At 42.6% G+C, this 23,990-nt stretch overlaps 1 protein-coding gene across 9 annotated transcripts in view; it reads right to left on the bottom strand.

Moving 5' to 3' along the window:
- Positions 1-23,990, bottom strand: part of ZNF423 (zinc finger protein 423) — a 225,293-nt gene that overhangs the window by 111,525 nt on the left and 89,778 nt on the right. Inside the window, exon 1 of one of the 9 annotated variants that reach the window (XM_088062412.1) lies at positions 22,525-22,606. The exons of 7 other annotated variants lie outside the window; for them this stretch is intronic. The gene's annotated coding sequence lies outside the window, so the exon portion shown is untranslated. Of the gene's footprint in view, positions 1-20,042; positions 20,139-22,524; positions 22,607-23,990 lie in introns of those variants that run through there. One more of the 9 variants, XM_014255573.2, reaches the window with a different exon arrangement.

The following is a 23,990-nucleotide window of genomic DNA, read 5'->3' as shown; positions in this document are numbered from 1 at the left end:
CCCCATCCATGAAGAATATTAAGGAGGCAGATGTGGGTGGATTGAGATGGTACAAAGCATTTCAGAAAGTAAGAACAACCTCAAAGAAAATCTGTCCCAGGCAAAACAGCCACTGGTGGGGGAGCTGCCTGAGCCTTGCTGCATCCCCCTTTGCTGTGAAAGGTCTCCCCACACCACACACACAGCCCTGGGCTGACAGGGGCATGCAGTCAGCTGCTGCCTAAGACAGTGAAAAGGGGAGGGAATAAAATTATTTAAACATGCTTTTATACAGAAAATGGAAAATGTAGCATGCAACACACAACTGCTTTTCCTTTGTACACAGTTTGCTGTTACAGATTACATTTGCAAAGTATAGCTTTCAACATAACATAGCCAAAAGCAACCCAACAGCATAATTTTCTTCCTAGGTACTTTATTTTTGAATTCTACTACAAACAATGAAACAGAGATTTGGAAAAAATAAAACAAAGAAGCCCCTTCTTCCCACATGTGTGTAAAGCCATGATAAGGGTAAACTTACCATGTAAGGGTAAACTTACAAGAGACCATCTTTTGAACAACCAATGTGATTTACTCTTGCTTGTGGTGCCTGTGCTGGCTACTGCCAGTAAATCCTAATAGCACACAGTGAGTGATACCTGACACTGCACACTCACTACTACAAAGACTTTGCTCAGCTGAAAAGCATGTGTAGTATTTTTCTGTCACTACTGCCTGCATTTTCACTTTTTCACTTTTAGACACCTTGTCTACTTGACAAAGCTACAGCAGATCCGTGACATTTATTTAAAGCTTGCTGGGTGGCATAACAAGGACCAGGAAACCAGAGCTTAAAAATACATTTCCTGGCTGATAGTGCAGATTAAGAGAGCTACAAAAGACAAATATTAAGGACAAATATCAGTCATATCCAAAAACCAGAAGTATTTTCTAGCAGGATCATAACCAACCAATACCCTGAGATATCCAAAGGGAAGAATCTCTATCCTTGCACTCATCCTTGTCATTTTAAATTTCACTGTGCTCTTTAATAATAATCTCAAAATGATCCAAATACTTTCCAGGACCCTTATCTATGACAAGTAATATTCTAACACAAATCAGTAATTTCAAAAGTTACCATATATTACTGGGTTTTTTCCTTCCCTTCCACTTACATTTTTCATTTTGTTTCTCTCTGCCATTTCTCCATCTCATCCCAAAGCCAGATTATTACACTGCAAATGTGGGGCAGGTCCAGATACCCAAGGGGAGATCCAAGATCTTCCCTCCTGAGGAAACTTCATAGTGAACTCAGTGACTATCTGTGATGTTTGCTGGTACTAGGGAATAATATTTCCCTTGGGCACTTTCTGGATAGAGTCTACCACCTGGGTTAAGTCATTATTACAATCAAGCAGAAAAAAAAAGGGAGGGAGAGTAGAGATGAAAAAACACTACAGCAAGCATCATTACAGCTCATCAAAAGTGCATTAGAGAACACCTGATAACATACTCTGAACATTAATGATCCTTACAATATACCATATTAATGCAGATGTTATCTGAATTCTCAGAAACATTTTTTTCTATTCACACACTTCCTTAAAATTAGTGTTAGAAAAAACATCTCTAGAATCTATCAGCTGCCAGCATTTTTTCCTGTCCTCAGAAACAAACAAATAAAATAATACCTCTGTACCTGTGTGTGCTGCAGATCACAAAGCTCAAATGAGTACCCTGACACTGGGATGCTTGTTGGCATTCACAGGCAACATGATAAAATGGACAATGGTCAGCAAATATTAATAAAAGGGCTGTGATTGTGTTGCCTTAAATTGGACTATTATCACTACTAAGATCAATTTAACTGGCTGCCTGAAACTCTCCAATGCTGGGCAGCAATTTCCCTTGCAATTTTTCCACCTCCAGGTTAGGAGGGAGACACATGAATGCCACAGAATTGATAGGTGCTAAGTGCCAGGTTAGAGCAAGAACAGCTTAGTTGTCTGAAGAGCCTAATACTTCAACCAATAACTCTAATGGAGGTCAAAAAAATAATTCTAGGCACTGCTTAAGTCCTATATTCCTTCTTTACAGAGACTGCAAATCATGTCAAGTTCTGCATAAATAGGTTTTGTGGGGGTATTAGAGGGTGAATTACTGTCATCTAGGTGCTAGTGCTTAGTAAAGCAAGGATGATCAAACCCATTTTGCCAAAATCCAATGTGAACTGCTGCTCTCAAAGAAAGGTCACCCAATCAAGAACACTTCATAACAAAAGTGATTAAACAAAACAAAAATCCACAACACACATGCATTTTTACAAAGGAGTGGTTTGGATATACAACAGTCACACCTAAAGACCATTCCCTTGTTGTCATTTGAAAGCTTAAGAGAAATCTTTTTCCTAAACTGATAAAGGTTTGCAGCATCTCAGAATTACTTCTAGAAATAAGGGAAGCAGAAATTATTTTTAGTGCAGCTGAGAGGCCAGGCATATTTCAGGCAATCTCCCAGAGCCTGCTTCTATACCATGTGGGACATAAACCCACAAACTATGAAAGAACCCAAATCAGTATTGTTTTCTCAAGTGACATCCATTATCCCTCATCTGAGAAAATTAACACGTGTATGCAGAAGCTCAATAAAGTAAGCTCAGAGCTAAAAGTCTAAGATTAACTCTTTGTGCCTCACAATAAATGTCATCTTTTAAGTCAGCAAAATGCTAATATATTCTAATTTATATTCAGTGCTTCTGCCATTTAAAGCAAGCAGTGGCATCAAAATACAGTTAGGCTCAAGCACAGTTTCAAATGTTACAGTACACAGAATAATCAAGAATTTCCAAATTCCAAAGAGCTACGGTGATATAAAAATGGAGATACAGAAGGGCAATTAGACCAACACATGCTGGTTTAGGTAGCATTAGGAAGAGTGTCACAAAATGAATAAAACCCAGCTTTTGTGCCAAGTCTCTTATTTTCTGACATCTGAGGTAAGCACTGTATCTAGTAGTAAAATGCTATGAATGTTAAATGTAGGCAACCTTTGTGCTCTGCCAGTTTATTTCTAGATCAAATGATAATATTTGAAGATTTCTATTCCAAGCCAGCGCTCAGTATTTTTCTTCATCTTCCTGATCTGCCCAAAAGATTATATTCAATGAATCAGATAGATCTTTGTCTTCTTTTTATTCAGATTAATAAATTAGGCAGCCCATAAATCTGAATGGTACTTATTCTGAAGAGTGAAACACAAAGAATGATTGATAAGGCTGAATTTCCCACCTAAGCACATAGAAACCTCCAGGCAGGTATTAATTCTATACTGAGTTTTTCTACAACACACACTTACTCTTGCACCACAACATGCTATCACACATCACCACGTATCCAGAACAAAAGCAAGGAAGGCTTTTCTTGACCCACCAGGTGCATTGTGCTCGTTTGCAAATAGTGCTCTGGGATGGCTAAATGAGGAAAGCAGTGAAGAGCAAGCCACAGTTTGTGACATTAATATTTGAACACCCAGGCAACTTTTGCAGTCCCTGTGTTATTCCTCCCAGCAACACAGAAACAGATCTTGCATCTGGTGGCACATCCTTCTCGGGGACATTTTGCTACCCAGCAAGAGTGCAGGAAACGATGTCTGCAGAACAGTGAATTCTGAAGCACGGATAATAAAAATAATCTGATTGTTACCCCTGTGCTTTAAAAATTGGACCCCCTGGCAAGTAGCCAAAATAAAACATCAAAGAGGGCCTCCACAAGCCAGGCTCAGGATCAACATTCGTGTGAGAGCCCTCACCTACTTACCCTGACAGCAGGCAAGAAAAGTTGGAGACATCTGCTTGGAGGCCAGGGGTCAGGCTGGCCGGGCCGTGCTGCACAGCACAGGCTGGAAATGTGAGCGTGCACTGGGTGTGCGAGGCTGTGCTGTGGGGCTGCAGGGGGGCTGCTGTGAGAAGGGGTCAGGGGCTGCCCTGGGCTGGATACAGCTGCTCCATGGCAGACCCACCGCTGGCTGACCATCACTGGACTGGCCATAACCCTCCAGTGCCCAGTACTCCTGGGGCATGAAGGAAAAGTCAGTTTCAAATCGAGTCTGCTCTGCCCATGACAGTAATTGCTGAGCTATCTCCCTATATTTATCTCAATTCAGCTTTTTCATCTTACTTTCTCTGCCAGTCCTCTTGAGGCTGGGGAGGGAGAGAGCAGCTGGGTGGGCATCTGGCAGCCAGCCAGCATTAGCCCACTGCAGGGCAGCTGACTGCAAAAGCTTCTCTAAACTGAAGAAAACTAAACAATACCTAAATCCATACCTACAGGGCCTGAATTTATCGCTTGCGTTTCCATTAAAAACATTTCTACTGAAAACGTATAATGCAAGAACTTGCAAACCATATACTACTACCTCCCAAACTTGATGCTGCCTGCATACAAGTTAGATATGGAGGTTCTTTTGCGGTGTTGGGGTTCACTGGTGCTAAGGGGGATTGAGGTGGGCCAGCTTCTTCATGCAAGGAGGAAGCAGCAAGTTGTTCCACTGATGGCTTAGGAAGAAAAACAATACATCAGCAAAGGTTCCATGTCAAACACTTCCCAGACTAGTTCAAAGACAGGTTTATTGTGTGTGCTGAAGCACAGGGGGCCAAAAAGTACAAAAGCTTCTAAGTTGCTGCAAGTTTTAGAAATCAAAAATCCATTGATCAAAGAGAAACCTCCATAATATTTTCCTATAAAATAACTTTGATTTCTTGTGAAAAAATCAATAAGAGTTGATTACTGAAAATGGCAACACGAACATAAACACCCTTCAGGCATCTCACAAGCACCTCTGCAAGTCACACAGCAGTGCTAGGCACATGCCACTGCTGCTAATCACATCCTCTCCCACACAAGCAGATGAGCTTCCTGAAGTTGTAGTGGATGAAGAAACTACCAAGGCTGTGCCAGGAGGCACAACAACAGAACATATATTCAAGATATTAGATGTCAGTGTCAGCAGTCCCTTCACACTCACACACGAGGCCTCATGATGTCCCTTTCTAAGATATCGCTGTGCACTCTCACATGAATCTCAGCCTAAAACCCTGTTACAAGGTCTCCACAAAGCTGCTGAAGTGGATTAAAGACTATCCATGGTTTATGATACATCTTTATTATTGCTCCACAGCAGCACTTGGTGCTTCCTTTTTCACAAAGGGATGAAGCAGCCTCCACAAAATAAAGCACCAGTTCCCCTTTTGAAGCTACAGCATTTTACTGGATGGCATGTTTAGCCTTCTTAGCGTGACCAATGAACATATGAGTGAGTTGGGCTCACTCTGCCCACAGAGGGGGAAAAAAATGGATGTTTTGACATGCAGCATTTGCCAGACACTTGGCAAAACAGCCTTCAAAATGGTACTTGCAACTGTTTTTCCAGGTTCCAGCAAGAGAGGGGAAGGGACAGGATCATTGACTCCGACACCTGACCAAGGTAACTTCTGTTAGAAGCTGGTCTTCTTTTAGTTACAGGCACACTTTTAACTCTGATATTAACTAACTCTGATTTAACTCTGATATTAACTAAGATAAGATACTTAGTTTGCAGAGACCCATGTTCATTCTCCTACAAGGATGTGACAGAGACCTGTGGATGTCTGGCATGATCAAAAGGAAACATGACAGTAATATGTCAAGTAACAAATTATTACAGCCTCTTCCCAACGTGCAGGATATCCCACATTCCACCCATCCATATGGTTCAGCTGGGAAGCACTTTTACCAACATATGGCCCCTTGAAAGTGATGGTTTTCTTTTGAGTTTTTAATCACAATTGCTTGTTATTCTTAATTATTTGTTACTTCCACTACAGTATGAAGCTTAACCTGACTTCTGCTGGGAGAATACAAGTCGTGAAGTAGGTTTCCTTTCTGATAATAGGGAAAACTTTGTTAGTAGGGAGCAGGGACCAAAGCTGCCTTATAATTCACACAAGCAGAATTAGCTCTTGGTAGCAGCACAAATCAGTGTCCCTTCTTGATACTGGTATCCATCTTTGTGAAATCCTTTACAGCTAAACATCATGTAAATAATCTGTAGAGAAGGTGTAAGACAGCACAGTGCAGCTATCTGATAAAGAACAACTAAGAAATTTTTCCTTCTTAAAACAAGGTTTTGGACAAGGTATATTGAGTCTTATAGGCAAAAACAGATGCTAAATGGACCACAATTAGGAAATTTTACTTCTTTTGTGAATTTTCAATCTTCTTTTGCATTCTTTTGTGAATACAAACCAAACATTTTCAAACATAATAATTTCAGCAGACACATGAAAAAAAGGCCAATTTAAATGTTCTTGATGGTTGTTCTGTTAAGTCAGATATTTTGTTTATTATAATGCTGCACCTACAAGTTCATGGAAGCCATAACCCCAAAGGAAGCCATCCACTTCACACTAGCTATATCCTCCCCATCTCCTCCATGGATTTTTTGCTATGAAACAGCAACATCAGGAGCCAGCTCTGTACTTCCTGACAGTTGCACCCCACTAACAAAGGATTTACTGCTACACTGAGGGAGCCATATGGAGTCATATGCTCTTCTTTCCTGTCCTCTTTTCTTGTTAAAGTTGAGACATTTAATGGGCAGCTCCCCTTAAGACACTCATGGATCTACAAACATCTGGCAACTCAAGAGCCAGCAGCTCTTGCTATGCTCTTTAACTTGTCAGGTTTAACCTGTGATTCAGCTTGGATCCAGGCTGTCAGTGATTTCCAGCCACAAGAGCTACGGCACTGGCCCAGTAACATTTTCATCTGTGCAGACAAGCTGTGTGCAGTTGTAAACAGAGCAGAACTCTGCTCAAGACTACTTCTAGGCACTAGAAAGCACAAGTCAAAAGAGGCAGCTCCATACTCTCTGTTCATGAGAACATACCCTGTCTCTCCATAGGGAATATTTATTATGATGGGCCATAATCCACTTAACATCTTCTGACAAAGTCTATCAGTCTTTAACAACTTTGATTCCAGAAGTTCAATGGCAACAGGGAGGAAAATTCATAGAGAGAAAGCAACTTCCACAGAAATTCCCCTTTATGAACCTGCACACCCTGTGTTAGCAGACAGGATCATCGCTTATTTGTACCTATCAGCTTTGATGATAATTGCAACCCACTTGACACTTCTGTTGAAAGGCAGTATTGCCAACAAGAAATCTGTTAAATATTCAACAAAATCTCAATTAAATAATTCTATTCATCTTGAGGTCACCATCCCTAAAACTGTTTCAAAATATTTGTGTCTTAAAGAGATAGGGAGGGGGATGAGGGAACCTGGCTTCTTAGACTAAAATGACTGAATCACTGCATTAATGAACACAACTTTTTTATTTTTCAAGTTCAGTGAAAGAATGCCATCTATGCAAAATTTTGATCCCACATTACAAAATAATTACATGATAATTACATGAGCATTAAGATGTCTACCCCCCGAGTAAAGCCACTGCACCCAACCGCTAACTAAGGCAGGCCTGGAATGTTTCAGCTTATTAAGGAGAAATCCAGCATTGAGCAAAACCTCCAGCTGAAGCAGATTTCCACTCTTTTACTCCTCTGATTTCTAATTAATAATTAAAACATGTTCCTTTCTTTGGAAACCCAATTAGACTTGCGCATCAGCCTGAAAACAAACTTTTTTTAGTAGCTAAGCTACTTCTCATGGTTTAATGGGGTGGCAGGAGTGTTTTCTACATAGCTCCACTGACACAATTCATTTATTTCTTTCCATTCTACAATGGATATTGTAATCCATCCCCAACAATATAAACATTACATTTGCACAGCTAATTAGGATGTTGGCAGTATGAATTAGTGACCCTCTGATTTCTTCCAGTCAGGGCCGCCCCTGCTGCCTGCACTACTTAGGATTCACAATTAGGCAATTATATTTTCAGCATCTTTTTTTCCTCTCTAATGCTACCTCTTTCCTCACATTCAATATGACCATATGCACCAAATCAAAAGTTGTGTTGTTTATTTTGGGGTGGGAAGCAGGGGAAGGAAGGGAGGGAGAGACACAAAGTGTCACACAAAGGATTCTTTGCTCTTTCAACCTCTGCTAACTCAACATCAGAGAATGGTAAGACTGCAAATTATCCCCATAAATGTTTTAAAGAAGTGATTATGCAGAGTGGGTAGGAGATATATTCTGACTGGGAATAAAGCAAAAGGAGAGGGACAAAATAAATAAATCCTGATCTCTGGGTGCAGTGGGCTGGTACTGAACCTCTGTGCAGGGCTGCTGTCACTGAGCTGTCCCCAGCCACAGGATGATGACAAATTGGAGAGAATTCAGTAGAAGGCAACAGAAGTGATTAATGAGCTGGATGGACTGATTTATGAGGAAAGGTTAAAAGGTCTGATTATATGTATCTTTGTTAAAGAACAGCTAAGGAAGGTGCAGGAACTGCTTCCAAGGGGTTCATGTACGGTAAACACCATCACTGCATTCCACTGAGCATTTGGGGAGGGCAGAAGAGAAGAAAGAACAATTTTTTGTAAGACACTGGGAAAATATCTGCAATAAATGTTAGAAAAGAGCTGTTTCCACCAGGAAAGACTAGAAACCTCACCATTTGAGAGCTGTAATGGACAAAGCACTAAGAAAATACACTGCAGGGGATAATGTCTGTTTTAATGTTGATGCTTGTTTAACTCACTGACTAATGTACACTGTGGAGACATAGCATCTTTATTAAAGCACAGACTATATCTCCGAGTTCTCTGCTGTGAAAGGTTCTCCATTAAAATCACTTATTACTAGAGGCACTGGAAACATTTTGGGCCAAGTATGTGCCACTCCAAATCAGCTCCCAATCCACAGCTGAGGAATCCAGAGGATCCAAGAGTACCAGTGAGGGCAAATTAAATCTTTCAGTTCTCAAATATTAACGCAGCATTTTCTAAGTTCTGTAAGCCAAATAAACAAAACCCACCATCCCCCAACCTAGACGACTTTGCAGAATAAAACTGTCCTCTATTTTCTTCTTTAAATATGGAATCATTTTATGTCCTAGAAAATCAAGTGTTTAAGAACAAATTAACCTTGGCATTTGTGTGACTGAAGAACAAAAATAAATCAAGATACTAAAGTGTTAGGAGTAATGAACCCAATACTCTTACTTATACCAAAGTAAATTAGAAATACTGCCATTGAATTAAGGCAATGGAAATATATTGAAGTAGAAACTGGTATAAATTAGCAGAAGACCAAGCCAAACATAACCAGAGTAACACATTTCCAGGCCACGTGCAGAGCTCAAACCAGGAAAAATAATTTACAGTCAGCTCATCTAGACAGGAAGCAATGATGGCAGGCACAGAGCCTCCATGGCTGCTGTAGCACGAGCAAGCAAAGCTGGAAAATCCACACGCTGCTGGCCCTCCCCACAAATCGCAACAGAAACCAGCCCAGACTGTAGCACTATTGGCAAATCATAGTTTGAAGAGTAATTCCACCTCCAATTGCGCACTGCCACTATTCACAAATATAGTTATACATATTGCCTGTAGAGACGTGAAACATTTCAACTTCTACAGCGGCCTGTCCATCATCTTTCCCATGCACAGGGCTACACACAGCCTCAAGCCAGCACAGCTGGACCTCCAGGTGCCAGATTAGGAGAAACCTAGAAGATTTTTTATCCAAGAAAAATACAACACTCCTTCCCCCACTCCCTGCTCATGTGCATGGGTGAGAACTAAGCAGGCTTGAGGGGCTTTATTTATTCCCTGCTACAAAACCATTAAGCTCTACTGTACAGATCTGAGTCTGCCAAATTCTGTCACTTCATGCTTTGGATGTAAATTATAAAAAGAGACCGGGGAAAAAATACAGTAGAAAACAGATGCTCTGGATTACAGTGCTGGGTTTTTTTTTTAATCTAAGCTACCATCTCCTTTATAGTTTCATTTATTTATTTGGTAAGCAGAGGAACACGGGATGTTCACTGCCATAAAAGGGAAGACAATGGCTTTCCCAACCTTTGACATTTAAATTCATTTCCTTCCTTGATGATGAGACAAAACCCCCTTCCCTTTGACAAACTAGACTCCCCTGCTAGACAAGGAGCAGCACACAGCAGTCAGTAACTGGGAGCTGATATGGAGTGGCACATATGTCAGCAGCACTGTCTGGAGGCTCCACTGAATGTTCTGTTAGCATTCCCTACTCATTAGAAAGGTAAGAATCTCCATAGCTTTGTGCCTCAGTTTCCCCATCCGTGAAATAAGAAACACAATACTGAACTGCTTTGCAAAGTTTGTTTAAAACGTTCCCGTGAAATGAACCAGCCTCAACAAACAAGTAACTCAAATTGAGCTTTAAATTGATACCCCTAATGCTTAACTGAACTTTGAGTTCAGCTTCTCAATTGACACTACTAAAAACATTTACACAAAAGCTTCACACATCCATGAAACTGAGCCCTCTTGTGTAGTTTACAGTACATTGAATCTCTATACACCAGCACAAGTTTTGTGGCTCTTAGGACAGTCTGCGGAAAGCACCGAGAGCAGAAACCCTGATAAAATCTGAAACTAAAACCTCAGCCCTACTGCAACTACCAACTCACAAAATCTACGTATTATGGCATTGTTGACTTGTCTTGAACTGACCAAAGTTTGTAGTTCAGAAAAGAAGGTGAAAAAGCACTGAGAGTCTCTCATGAAACTTTTGAATGTCATTTGAATTTGAGATTTGTTATTTTCAGCTTTAACTAGTCACTGTGTCTGTCACTAGTTCACCACAGCAGAAACTCAGTGATGCATTACTAAATTCAAATCAGTTTCTCTTTTATCAAGGCTGCAGCCATGCTGCCTTGTTCACCCAGCTTGCCAGAACAGGCCAGTCTAGTCACAAAAATCTTAGTCCCAGAAAGAGTTAAAAAAATCTTTAAATCTGCCTTTGGTTCTTATTTTATTTGCTTATTTCCAGAGCATTTCCAAATTGTATTAGTTTAACAGACTAGTGTATCTAAATCTTTTTAGCCACATGTATCACTCAACAGCATGATTTTATTACAATGGATATGTTATTAAAGCTTAACCTTGCACTCAGTCACTAATCAAAAACAATTCAAGAAAGCAAATCAAATGTTCCAACTTAACTAAAATCTCCTCCCTTTAAGCAACAAATAAAGCACGGCTGGCTTGCAGGGAAACTTCCATGTATCAGCATACCCACAGCTCACTCAAATCAGGCATGTTTCTTAAGTCTAAATTTAGCTGCTTGCATTTCTTCAGAACTTTAATTCCTGAATACTGTGTTGAACCTACTGAGACTGTTGAAGTGCCAGATCTTAAGGCTGCAGTCATATTGAGATTCCTTTATGGCAAATGTAAGAAGCAAAGTTGCTGTAACACACAGGCAAGCAGTTGGGAACAAACACACCAGCAAAAGGATCAGGCATTCAGAAGCCGAGATTCATCTTCCAGTCATGCTGGCAATGCTGAATCTCACCTACGTGCCAGTGAGGAGTACGTTAAGCTACTTAACCAGTGGAAGAGAAAATGACTGTACATACATATAGGAAGGTTGATTTCATGGAGACACCTCTTAGGTTTTCAAATCCCTCCTTCACTGGAAGCAGAATCAATCAATGAGCGCTCATTTTTGGACAGGATGAGACCATGCCTTCACTTGGAAAACAGGAGCTCCTAAAACTCTGCCATGCCAGCGAGATGCCCCAGCAGCAGGGACACCTGTGTCCTCTCTGTGCCGGAATAGGCTGCTGAGTTACAGCAGGTAGACAGGTTTCACCCATGGATAACCAATCCCCATCGCCCTGGAAAGGCAAGCGCGGTGCAGGCACTGCCGGCTTTCAACACTTCTTGTGACAGAAGACGGAGCAACTTCTGTTTTGCAAGAGCAAGTTTAAAATTTATATTATAACACTGAATCCACCAAAGCTGCCAAGAGACATTGAACTCATGGGATCTGTGAAAGTTTTTCACACCTGTGTTTTTCTCCTGTGCCTAATATTATGGGAGGCATTTTGGAGGATTTTACAATGCAAGTTTCAATGAGACACTTACAGTCTCCCTCAGGCAAATTGTCACAGCTGCAGAGGTCTGCTACCCAGCTGCCAATCAAGGCAGGCAGGGAGTATGTGCAGTGAAATCACAAAAAAGGCAGGCTTCATTAGACTGCTGAAACCTAACTAGAGGCTATCTGGGCGTGCTTGAGCCCTTAAAACAAGGTTGCTTTAGAAAGAGGGATTTTTTTTTCCCTTCCACGTGAAGAAAGGGCCCTAGTACTCATTGAGGAATGTACTGGTGCCAACTTTCCCCTTTGCAATTTCACTGTTTGTTTTCTGTGTCTAAAAAAAGACATTACATCGCCCTAAAAGCTTCTATTATTAGATTAGCTGATATAGCTGGAAAAAGTGGACAAGATTACAGGTTCCATATCCCTTTGCCAGGTCTCAGATGCGTGTCTACTTTTTCCAACTCTAGAAGCTGCTCCAGTGAAATATTCTTCTTTTCTACATCCTTTCCTTCCCTTATTTCCTTAAAGCACCCCAGCTACAAAACCACTGGTACTAAAGACCAACTGTACTGGAAGAACTAGAAGAGAATTCTTCCTCCTTCATGCCTAACAAATATTCTAAGGGAACCAAATGCATTTAATAAAAAAAATAATAAAAAAAAAAGCTCTGCAGACAAGGACAAACACACAGAAGTTCAGCCCAAATAATGTTCAAGTGGGAAATTTAAAAGCACATGGAAATAAGTGGCATATTGTAAGCCATTTAACAAAGTTAATTATAGGTATTCATTACATGTGGTCTTGGCCCCCTATTCAGCAAATATTTAAGCATGTGCCCAGGTTTAAGCAAGTGCAGGCTGAAAAGCCTATGTGTCCCATCACGTGCTCAAGTTGGGCATCTGCTGAATTACTTTGCTGATCCAGGACCATAACATATAAAAATTGCCCTGAAAGTTATCTAATAAACAGCTGTTATTTTAAGAACTACACAAACATAACACACATTTTATGTCCCTAGAAGTGCAGGTGTCATGAAGGTATAAATCCACATCTAAATTTGTTTCAGACACAAAGCTACTTATGCATATATATTTTGTGAATGAAAAGAAAAAGGCAGGCTTTAAACTAAAACATAATCAGACTCATCAAGCCGCCTCTGTCCATTACCACACTTAGTCTTTGTTATCCTCACTGCTTCTTTGTTATTTCTTACTCTCAATTTGTTATATTATGCTTCCAATTAATTCTACCAGGAAAGTGTTGGGATTTTATTTTTAATTTGTGCCCATTTAGGTCTTCTTCTGAACACGAAAAACAGTGACATGCTGTTGAAACATTAACATTTAAGTGGCTTAGCAGCAGACCTATAGTTTTCCAAATTTCCAGAAAGTCGCAGATCCTACTAAAATAAAAGGCACTGAGGAAAGCTGAGCTCCCCCCTGCACGGCGCGGGTGCCTCAAGACCCGAAGTAGGAAAATTCTGGACTCCCTATTTACAATTACAGCTGCATTTCCCGAGCGGATTGTGCTGTGAAGGCTGAACCCTGCAGATGTCACCGGGCCGGCTCGGGCAGGGTGCAGCAGCAGCAGCAGAGCCTTTGTTGTGGGGCCCGGAGGGAGGAGGTGCCGCCGAGGCAGATGGGGACCGCGGTAATGCCGAGCTCCCCGGGGACACCGGGCAGGGCTCCGCCAGCACCACCTGCCTCGCTGGGGCTGCTGCGGGGCACACGAGGGCTCCCCCACCGCAGGGCCACGGGGCCATTGTGCTGCTCTCCATGCCTGTACCACCCTCCAAAGCATGGTACGGCAGAGCCCTGTGTGCCACCCTCCAAAGCACGGCATGGCAGAGCCCTGTGTGCCACCCTCCAAAGCATGGCACGGTGGTGGCACAGCCTGGTGTGGAGTGTCCTCCCAGCTGGCTGGCAGAGGGGCTCCTGCACATGCCACATCTGATGGTGCTCCAGCCCCAGTGCCACCCACCCTGGCTGGAGTGCAGCTACTTGGTTTGTGCATCCCGTGAGGAAGAGGCAGCACACAGAGACACACTGGGCTTCTGTGATTTCAAGACAACGTTAAGAACCTCCAGCCCTTCTCTCCTGCTAATGTTACTAATAACATCCATATTGTCATCTATCTCACCTGAGCTAACAGTTCATAAACTGCCACCTGCAGCTTGTCCCTTATAGTTTATTAACATATACTAATAAACAGTATGCTTCACTCCCACTGTGCTGCCAAGTGAAGCCAGTCAGAATAACTGCATTAGCTTTACTATTCTTTCTCAGCACATTTTCCCCACATGGGAACAATTAGAAAAACTCCCTCCAGATTATATTTTGAGATCCATCATATTTGCAGGAAAATAGTAATAATAATAATAATAATAATAATAATAATAATCTTTTTCACAAACACATCTGTAGGCATCTACAGAAAATTAACCTGACTGACATTACCAAAAGTCATAGGCTCTTAACCTCCTCAGCAGTTCCCCTGCATGGAAAGGGTTAATGCTCCCCAGGCTCTGACTTACACCTATTATGCTCAAGTTTAAAAATAAGATGTGAAAGATGCATTATATAAGGCCAATACTGCTATCCTGCCCATCTCCTATTTTGGAATTAAAGATCATCATTGCTCACATCAAAGGGGCTGGGTGAGAATAAAAGAAAAGACAGGAACAATGAAAATAGCTACCCGACACGAACCAGATCAAAGGACCAGGCACAGAAAATGAAGAGCTAGGGGGTCCTTTAATTACTGTCCACATCCTCCAAGTCATGTGGTGAGAAAGAAGGGAAAAAAGTTTTGAAGGCCACTGGGTTTTGTCTTGCTGTGGCTCCTGTTTCCACAGTCTGTGCCAGTTCCCTACAAACTGCTCTGCTTTTTCATTTTTTTAAATTTTTTTCTTCATTTTATTAAAGTCAAATAGGACTCCTGGACTCCAAAACTCCTCCCTTATGCCAGGAGGAGGAGAAGGAAGGAGGGGTAAGAGGGGCAGTAGTAGAGATAGTCTGTAGCAATGGCCTGAAACAATTTCAGGAGGACTGCTCCAGGCAGCGCCCGGGGAGCTGCTTTGGGAAGGAGAGCTCTGGCTACCTGAGGCTAGTCTTTATTTGCAGGCCTCCCGGGCTGAGAAAACTTCAAATTCACATAGGGCACTGCTCCATGGGGCAGCAGATCAAACCTGGCTACTAGCTGTTTGAGCTCAGCAGCAGAAAAAAGGATTGCTCTGGGACTGCGCATAAGTAGAAGCATGATTAAACTTCAAACATTCGTCCCCCCCCCTTTTTTTTTATACACAGCAGACAGTTATGGCTAATATTTCAATATGGACTTTAAAAATATGCTGCAAATAACTTACTCCAGCCTGCTGGCTGCAGGCTTAAAAATAATAAAAATTTAAACTAGCTGTATTATTGCAATGAAGTCAAATGCTCAGATTTACCTTTCATGAACTATTAAGGTAATGTCAAGTTATTTAAAATGATCTCTTTTTATTTAACTCAGCCCTCAAGATTAAAATTCAGATATTTGACCATTGACTGTAGTAACACATCATACCATTTACTTCTATCCATTATACTTCAAATGTGGTGCATTTCTCTCTAATTACTCCTGACTTATGTTTCATGGAATCACAGAATAGCCATGGTTGGAAGAGACCTCTGGAGATCATCTAATCCAACTCCTGAATGTTTATTTTTAAAAAGGCAGAATAAAACATGTCATAAGGAAGTAATAGAACAGGGATTCAAAAATTGATGGGGAAGAAGCTGACCAAACTTTCTAGGAATAACAGTGCTTTGCAATCTTAAAAATAGTCTGGAAAAGAAAAGCTCTGGGATGTTCCCAAGAAATTGTGTTTGCTAATATAGATGCTAGCAGTGGACACAGACAGAAGTCACTGAAGAGGAAAATGCATTTCTGTCTCAGGTCAGTTTGTTTGGATTTATGCTGTATGCCAAGCTAGAGCATGAAAAGCATTCAAACAGAATTTTATAGACTTTGAAGAAGGAAGCTCATGTCACCAAGACAACATCTAGAAAAGGGGAACGCAGGATACAAAGACATACTTCTTCCCATCCTATTACAGCTTGGAAACTCCTTAGACAAGCAGTAAGGATGATCTTTTAAGAGGCGATTTAGCCTCCAAACTCCAATGAGTGCCAAGTTACTTCATCTTTCTGATGAAAGTTCCTTCCATCGCTTCCTGCTCTTGGACACCAACATGCAGTGAACAGCCATTCTCGGGAGGCCAGCTGAGGACTAAATTAAGCAGATATAGACTACAAAGCCGCTTTCCAAAGTGGGCATCATGCCTAGGCTCTACATCTAAGCAGTATGCTAGGAACGTGTACCAAGTTCCAGTTAGCTGTCTTGCAAACATCCGTGTTGGGAACCTTGCCCAAACAAGCCTTCAAAGCTACAGTGGCTCTGGTGGGATCAGCATGGGAGCAGTGGGACTGGGACATTTGCCTCCGTGTTACAGGTCTCAAAGTATCACATTATCCATTTAGATAGCCTTTTGATTGAGAGAGCTTCCCTTTTTGAGCTTAGCCCCAAATGCCAAGAACAGATGAGATGGTTTAAGAAATTCTCCAGGTAAAACATGAAAAGGATGCTTAAGATCCAGCTTCTGACGAATAGCTGCACTCAGGGAGCCACAAGGGCTAGGGAAATAAACATGGTCAATTAAATGAACTGATTGAAAAGAAATCAGAGCCCCCTCTGGGGAAAATCTGAGATGTGGTCATACAGCCACTGCAATCTTTTTGGAAGGTGGTAAATGGGGCAAAAGCTGGAAAGAACTGGAGTGCCATACTTATTTGGCAAAAGGTGGTTGCCATAAGGAAGGGAATAATCTTTAAAGGAAATAAAATACAAAGAAAAATCCATGATGGGTTCAAAAGGAGACTCAACCAGCTCACTCAAAGCCTCTTGAAACCTCAGCACTGAGTAGAGAATTCTAATGGGAAAATACAGTAAAGGCTCTTCAGCAAACGTTCTGTCCTTTCTATAGACTGTCCCACAAAATGCACTGGTAGATGCTGAGAAATCTTCCAAAACACTCCAAGATGAATTAACATGAAAGAATTAATTGGAGTGCAAACTAAAAAGGATGGTGCAGAATAAGACTCATTTTCTGTATCTCATTAGAAAAATAGTTACATGCTCATTCATGGGAGGGAATAATTTACTAACAGTTCAGCTATTTTTGATGCATTTGTTCAGAGAACCTCAGGAGACAGTGGGATCACCAACAGGACCACCAGAAGTTAAAGACCTGCATGGAGAGCTGCCTCCTCTTTGTGTCTTGCCTTTGCATCTTTGAGAGTCCAGCGCTGGGGCTGCCCAACTCATGGTGTGCATTGTCTGAGCCCTGAGCTCAAGTTCAGACATAACTGGAATGGGCTGAGCACACATTTTCGCCTAGATAAGTAGTCTGGAAATACCATAAATGTGAATGCAGGCTGTTGAGACAATGCCAGCATATCTGAAAATCAGAGTAATGAGCTCAAGCTGCCGTCACTAGGAGCATGTGTGCCTTTTCCTGTCTCACTTTCTGGAAACCCATGGGTATTCCTGCAAAGGCAGGAACATCCTGACTCTAACCCAAGAGAAGAGCATCTTGCAGAGCTAATTGAGTTATTTACCCGGGAATTCAAGCAATACTTGCTGCTGGGATAGTGGAATTCTTATTTTGCCTGTGGAAGCCAATCACCTGGTTGTCATCGAACTTCGCAAGAACAGAGCAACTCATTGAGCCTTTTCAACCTGCACCAGAAACAAAACTCAAACTTCACATTTTCTTTTTCCTCTGAAGGTTCAATCACAGAGTAATTTAGTTTGGAAAGGACGTATGGAGATCACCTCTATATAAACTGTTTTTCAAAGTCTTTGTTTTTTTTTTGCTACCAGAAGAAAGTCACCTCTCCTTTTCAATAATTTTTTTTTTTTGAGGATACTTTATGAAAAAAAATTCTCTAATAGGCTAGCTACTGGAAGCCCATCTCACAGGGTAGAGAAGACACTACTTGACCATAATTCCTAGAAGAAGGACATTTGCTTCCCATGTCTATTTCTATGACAATGTCTCAGGAAAATCATGAGACAGCCATCAATGTTGGAAAAGAATGCAGATCTGCCTGGCGAAAAGCATAGGAAAATAAAATCAAGTAGATGCATTTCTTCCTTTTACTAAATTTTGGACTGTTTTTAAGAGTGGAAGACATTATCCTCTGCTGAAGTTGTTCACTTCATCTTACACTTCCCACCTCTTCTTCTGAGTCAATGATCTTAGCCTGTGTGTTTCATTTCTTGTTACTGCTTCCAGATCTACTCTACCTTTTGCCAGTCTATTTCCATACTTCTTTTCCTGTGCTTTTTTGACATTTTGACATCTTCCTCTTGGCAGTTCCCACCCTGACTCATATCCTCTGCCCCCATTTCCAGTCCTGTTACTCTAGCCTTCCTCTGGGACACAATCCATCAGCTTCCCCAGTTTCAAGACCTTGCTTACCCTCTTTCTATCCTTTCTACATTTCTGTCATCTCCATGGTCAGAGCACACAAGTCCATCCCTTCCTGAAGTCATTCACTTTCCTTGCCAACTGCTTTGTCTACCAGCTCTGTGAACCCAAGACCAGGGACAATGGGGAGGGGCTATAAAAGCAATATAAAAGAGACCATCAATACATGGCAATGGAGAGACTGTTGCCCACATAATGAAGATCTGGAAAAAAGCCCAAAATCTGACAAAAAAAAATACCTAGGAGAATTTAATGCACATTCAAAGATTAGGGGAAAAAGTCAAAGACTATGTGCTTCAGAAAGGCACTATGGCTCAGCTACCACTCCTTAAACCTGGCATTACCAGAGCTGAAAGAACAATTTCACAGGTCTCCTGCACACTTGCATATAACTAAAAGACAAAGCAGAACTCTGATGCTCCTTTAATGCCTATTCACACTGCTCCAATGCTTATGTTCACATGGCTGTCTCAACATAAAGTAACTGATGCCTTACTGAACTTGCCTACTTGTCCTGTATGAGATACATACTCTTACTGATCATTTTTGTCCAACAAATTTTCTCAAAACCTTTAAGTTTTTCAATTCTAAAGCTATTTAAAGATTCATGTGAGATTCCTAACGCAACCATAAACCTGACAAAATCTGCTGCCAATCTGATAATTTCTCTTTGAGTCTAACTTGGATATATTCCTGCATGCTTCCACAGAATCAACTTAACCTAGTGAATTTCCTCCTTATTCTCCAGGGCAGATGTAGTGTTCTGGCTGTGACTTGAGCAAAGTTCTGTGAATTCTATGGCAAGAACAACCCCACTGTTAGAGCAGTCACCTGAAAGTCATGCTAATACCTTAGCGACATTTTGGTAATAGGTGTAACACCCAGGAATGGAAAAAGACCTGGGCTGCAAGGCCACGTAGGCCTGTACGAATGTAGGAAAAAGCAAATGCTCCAGGAAAAGCTTTCTGTTACTTCTTGTTGCTTCACTCACAAATTTCCCAAGTTCTTAATAAAGTGATAGAAATAATTTTGGTGATGCTTCCCTCTCCATTCTTCCTTTTCTGCTCCCCTCCATGCTAATATTTCCTCTCTTGTTGCCACCTCCCAAGCAGCTGCTACCATTACTACTCTCCTACCTTCACTGCTTTGAGAACTCGCTCAGCTTTTCTAGTGTGTCCACTGTACATTTAAAAGATAGGATGTGGCAAAACAAGCATAGAAGTCTGTTGCCCAGACTATTGAGAAGGTTAAGGCATCTTTAAGGTATCTTAACTCACCCTGGTATTTTTGGGCTGTCCCACAGCTCCTTCGCTCCCAGAGGTGCTGGCCCCGCTGTGTCCCCAACACAGTGCCAGCCACCTGCTTCCCCCCACTGCCACCACCGAACCCTGCCTCACCTCGCCTCCCCTTCACCCTCAGTGCCTGCCCGCTGCAGCCCCTGGCCCCTCTGCACCCCACAGACACGAGTGGGGCAGGAGAACAGGTCCCACCTCAGCATGGGGAGTGCAGCGTGTCCGTCCTGCAGCGGCGGCTCTGCTGTGCCTGCGCTCACGCAGAGGGCACCTGCACTGGAGGTGACACGACACAGGAAAACCTACAGCCACCAGCGCGCCTCGGCCTGGGAGAGCACAGCCAGCCGTGCTCTTTGTTTCGGTTTTCAGTCAAAACCTGCCCCCTTTTAACTTCAGGAGGTGCCTCATGAGAGGCCAGCTCCTCCAGCTGCCTGTGACTGCCTCACACCCCAAAACCCAGCATTGCATCTTAGCACAGGGGTAATTTTTTAAATCTTTCCAGCAGAAGCTGGTTTTTTTTTTTCCCCATGCCCCTCCCAGGCAGGGCTGGTGGCTCAGCCCAGAGAATGCTCAATGCCAGCACAGCCTGGCAGCAGCCCCGCTGGCAGCAGTGTGCCTTAGCACAGAGGAGTACAGAGGTGGGCAGATGCTGAGTGGGTGCACCTTATCTCCATTAATTTTATTCACTTTTATCTATCCAAATGACCTCACAGTACTTTTCCTTTGGCACTTGTTTTCCACATTGCTGTCAGCACTTCTGAGACCAACAGGCTGAGCATGCTGGCCAGGCTAGGAGGAGGGTAAAAAGGGTGCTACCAAGCACTGCTCTAGCCTAAAAACATTGACTGCCTAGGAGCAGTTCACCAGCTGTGTTTAAGGTGGAGAAGGACAGTGTCACCTGCCAGTCATACCACAGTGGCTAAAGAGACAAGACCACATTACAGTTGTGGGTTTAATTATACTGGAACCTGAAACATCAAAGAGAGGAGGTCAGCAACAGTAACCCAGTAGGCTCTCAAGCCTATAAGAAAAAAGGAAAAAAAGCCTTTTTTCACACAAGGAATCTCTAATTTGAGCCATGTTCCTGCCGAAGTTGATCAGCAATGGTTGTGTTGGCATTAGGCCAAAGTTTTTACATGGTTCCTTCAAGAAAGTCATCTTTCTTCACAGCTGACTTGTCCCTTTCATAACCAATGGTCATGACAAGGCAGATTACCAGCTCTTTCAGTAGAGGAGACCTATTAGTCTGTTTGATAGGATATCAGGATACCCTGCACCTACCCAAAGAGACAGCAAATGTTCCACCCTTTCACTAGTTGGGAAGAAATACCATAAATCCGGCCCACGCATAAAGAAATCTTCTGTTGCCACTCTGAGGAAAACATGACAGAGCTCTAGTGAAAATCACAACTTCTTTATAATTACAAAAACCACAGTGTCTTACCTCAACAATGCCCATTCACTTTGCTAGCACATCCATACATACACTTGTTCCAGGATGGGATCCAACAAAATCACTGCAAAAGTGGGATGGTTAATTTTTATTTCCCAGGTTAGGGCTGGGGTTGTTCTTTTTCCTAGCCAACGTTTGATCTCTCTGGCACTACAATACTGCTTGCCTGCCCACCCTACACAGTGCCTATATGGGAAGAAGAATACACTGCTAGAGCTTGCAAGGTTCATTTAAGATACACAATACGCTAATACAGTCTGTTAAGTCTTAGAGAGTGATTTTTAAAACAAGCAAAGAAATGTCTTCCACTAAAGAAAGAAAACTCTAATGTGTGAAAAAATGCCAGTTTAGGTCTGTGGTGTCATGGTCCACAGGGGAGGCTTTTCCATCCTCAATACTAATTATGTGCTGGGCAAGATACAGCACTATACGTTAAGCACTATATCTGATCAAGCCAAAGACTTTTTTAAATGGTTTACTAGCTATTAGGTATCCTGCACTCTACACACTGTGCTGACGTAAGATTTTACTGCTTGTAGATGCAACTGCCAAAGACTAAAAGGTTTGATTTACTCGAAGTACACAAACTATACTACTACTCCTGAATGCTTTACTGGGGGGAATCCCCTTAAAGAAGAAGAAAAATTTCTGGCCAGCAAGTTGCCAGCGAAAAAGATCCAAACTGGCTGAACTAAACCTGCAAGGCAACTGATACAAAAACACAAGTGGCATCAGTCTCTGTCCTCCTCTACATATATCTTGAGCTGAGGGGTATGGGGCTGTGGTTGGGAGCAGGAAAGAAAGAAGGGTTGCAGAAATGCCCAATGTGTGGACACTGCACAACTCAGTCCCCTGACAATCCCTTTCTCTGGTGCCTATCTGTTGGCTTTGTGGGCAAAATTGGCTGCTCATCGCTGGTAGCCAGCAAGCACACAGCCTGGTGACCTGAAAAAGCCATTGATTTTCCCTGTCCGTAAGAGCACGCTCTGCTGAGTTTGGAGCCGTGTGCTCGTAACTTTAAGGGGGTGCGCTTTATTTAACTGCGCCTTTTCTTGGCCTGAATTTCCCCCAAAAAGCTGAAGAGGGCATGTGCTTATTATCTTTTAGTGCAGCATGTGCTCGATGCAACCTGAGCTCTTCGGATACTCCGGTCTGAAAATTAGAAAAAAAAAATTAATTGCGAGGAAAAAAACAAGGCTGCTCTGCGACTTTGATTCAATCAATTACCATTATCTTCCAGCGCAGCCCTCCCCGCCGCCCCCGGACCAGTTGTGTTTAACTTTCTTTGCCAGGCGCGGCCCCGCAGCGCGCTGGCGGAGCGGCGCTGCCGGCTGGCTGCCGCACGGGGCTCTTATCAGCCGCTCCCAGTCAGCGCCGGCCCCGCACAGCTGGCAGGGACCCCCCGGTCCCCCGTTATCTGCCAGCGCAGCCCTCGGCCGGGCGGGGAGGGGCCCGCGGCCGCCCCGGCCTCCCCCCGGCCGGGCCGGGCTCTGCCGCCGGCCGCCCCGCTCCCGCCGAGCCTCCTCCGGCGAGCCCGAACCGTCTGAAGAGAGGCAGGAACAAAACCGCAAATTTAGATTAATAAAGCATTTGTTGATTCTACAGAAACTTAGCAGGCCCCTAAGAAATCCACCAGAGACCTGTGCAGCTCCAGTAATTTTCTGTTATATTATCTTTCTTGTAAAATACTTCCCCAGACAGAGCCCCCAAAGGGGCTCAAATATCACTGTGACTAACCGAAATCAATGTGCACTCACCTATTGACATTTTTACATAGTTTTTGGATTTAGTATCCGGCCCAAAACACAATCAAATCTTCTGCCAAGGAAATAACAGGCACTTAGCTAGTCAGCTATTAGTGTTACAAAGGAAAAAATGTGGGCACCCAAGGGAGATGGGAGAGACGGCATTGACGTCAGGGGTAATTGGGTGTCTGAGAGAAATTGCCAACGGCTGGCCAAAACCCCCAGAGGCCCACACAAAGCCGAGCTGCAACTCTAATAAAGGAAAGTAAATTCTAGAAAGGGGCTTTGCTGCAAAGAAGCCTAGCAGGAACCAAAAATATCTCCCACATACACAAACACATACACACAAATGAAAAATACAAAATACGTTTAGGAGCTCTCTTTTGCACATCTGGTTTAGGCTAAAGTGCTTTCTACTTTTTTTTTTTTTTTGCAGGACCACATGGATTTTTATGTTGTACCGTATGTTCAACATCTATTTTTATAAACAGAATTCAGGGCTTTAAAGAAACTTATTTTTAATCATGTGGCTTTAAACTGCAATCACTCTGGCACCATTAAAAACAGTTTGGTCTTTTCTTTAAAGATCCTTGAACTTCCAAGGAGAATAACAAGTACGGTGGAGCCAATGGAGGGCCATGGCTAAGGAGCTGTCCGACTGGTAAAACTGTATTTGCACACCCAACACCTCTCCATCACCTGCACCCAGCTGTGTGTTTCAGTGACAAAACTCCCCACTCCCTCCTCCCCTCATGCAGGAAACCTGAGAGAAAAGATTTCAGACACCCTGGGCAGAATTTAGGGAGGACATGAAAGCTGCAGCTTATTCCTTCATTCATCCAGATCCCTGTCATACCAATATAGACCCACTGTCCTCCTAACACTCCACCACAGATGAAGAATAAAGTGGATTTGGTCAGTTCTTACCAAGACCAATGTGTCTTCATC

This window comes from Pseudopodoces humilis, chromosome 14 (assembly GCF_049639895.1).
Source record: "Pseudopodoces humilis isolate 2021_Gansu_Grassland_sample_001 chromosome 14, ASM4963989v1, whole genome shotgun sequence".
NCBI classification, from domain to species: Eukaryota; Metazoa; Chordata; class Aves; order Passeriformes; family Paridae; genus Pseudopodoces; species Pseudopodoces humilis.
Note: the sequence above shows the minus strand (reverse complement) of the source record. Positions and strands in the feature narration are given on the sequence as shown.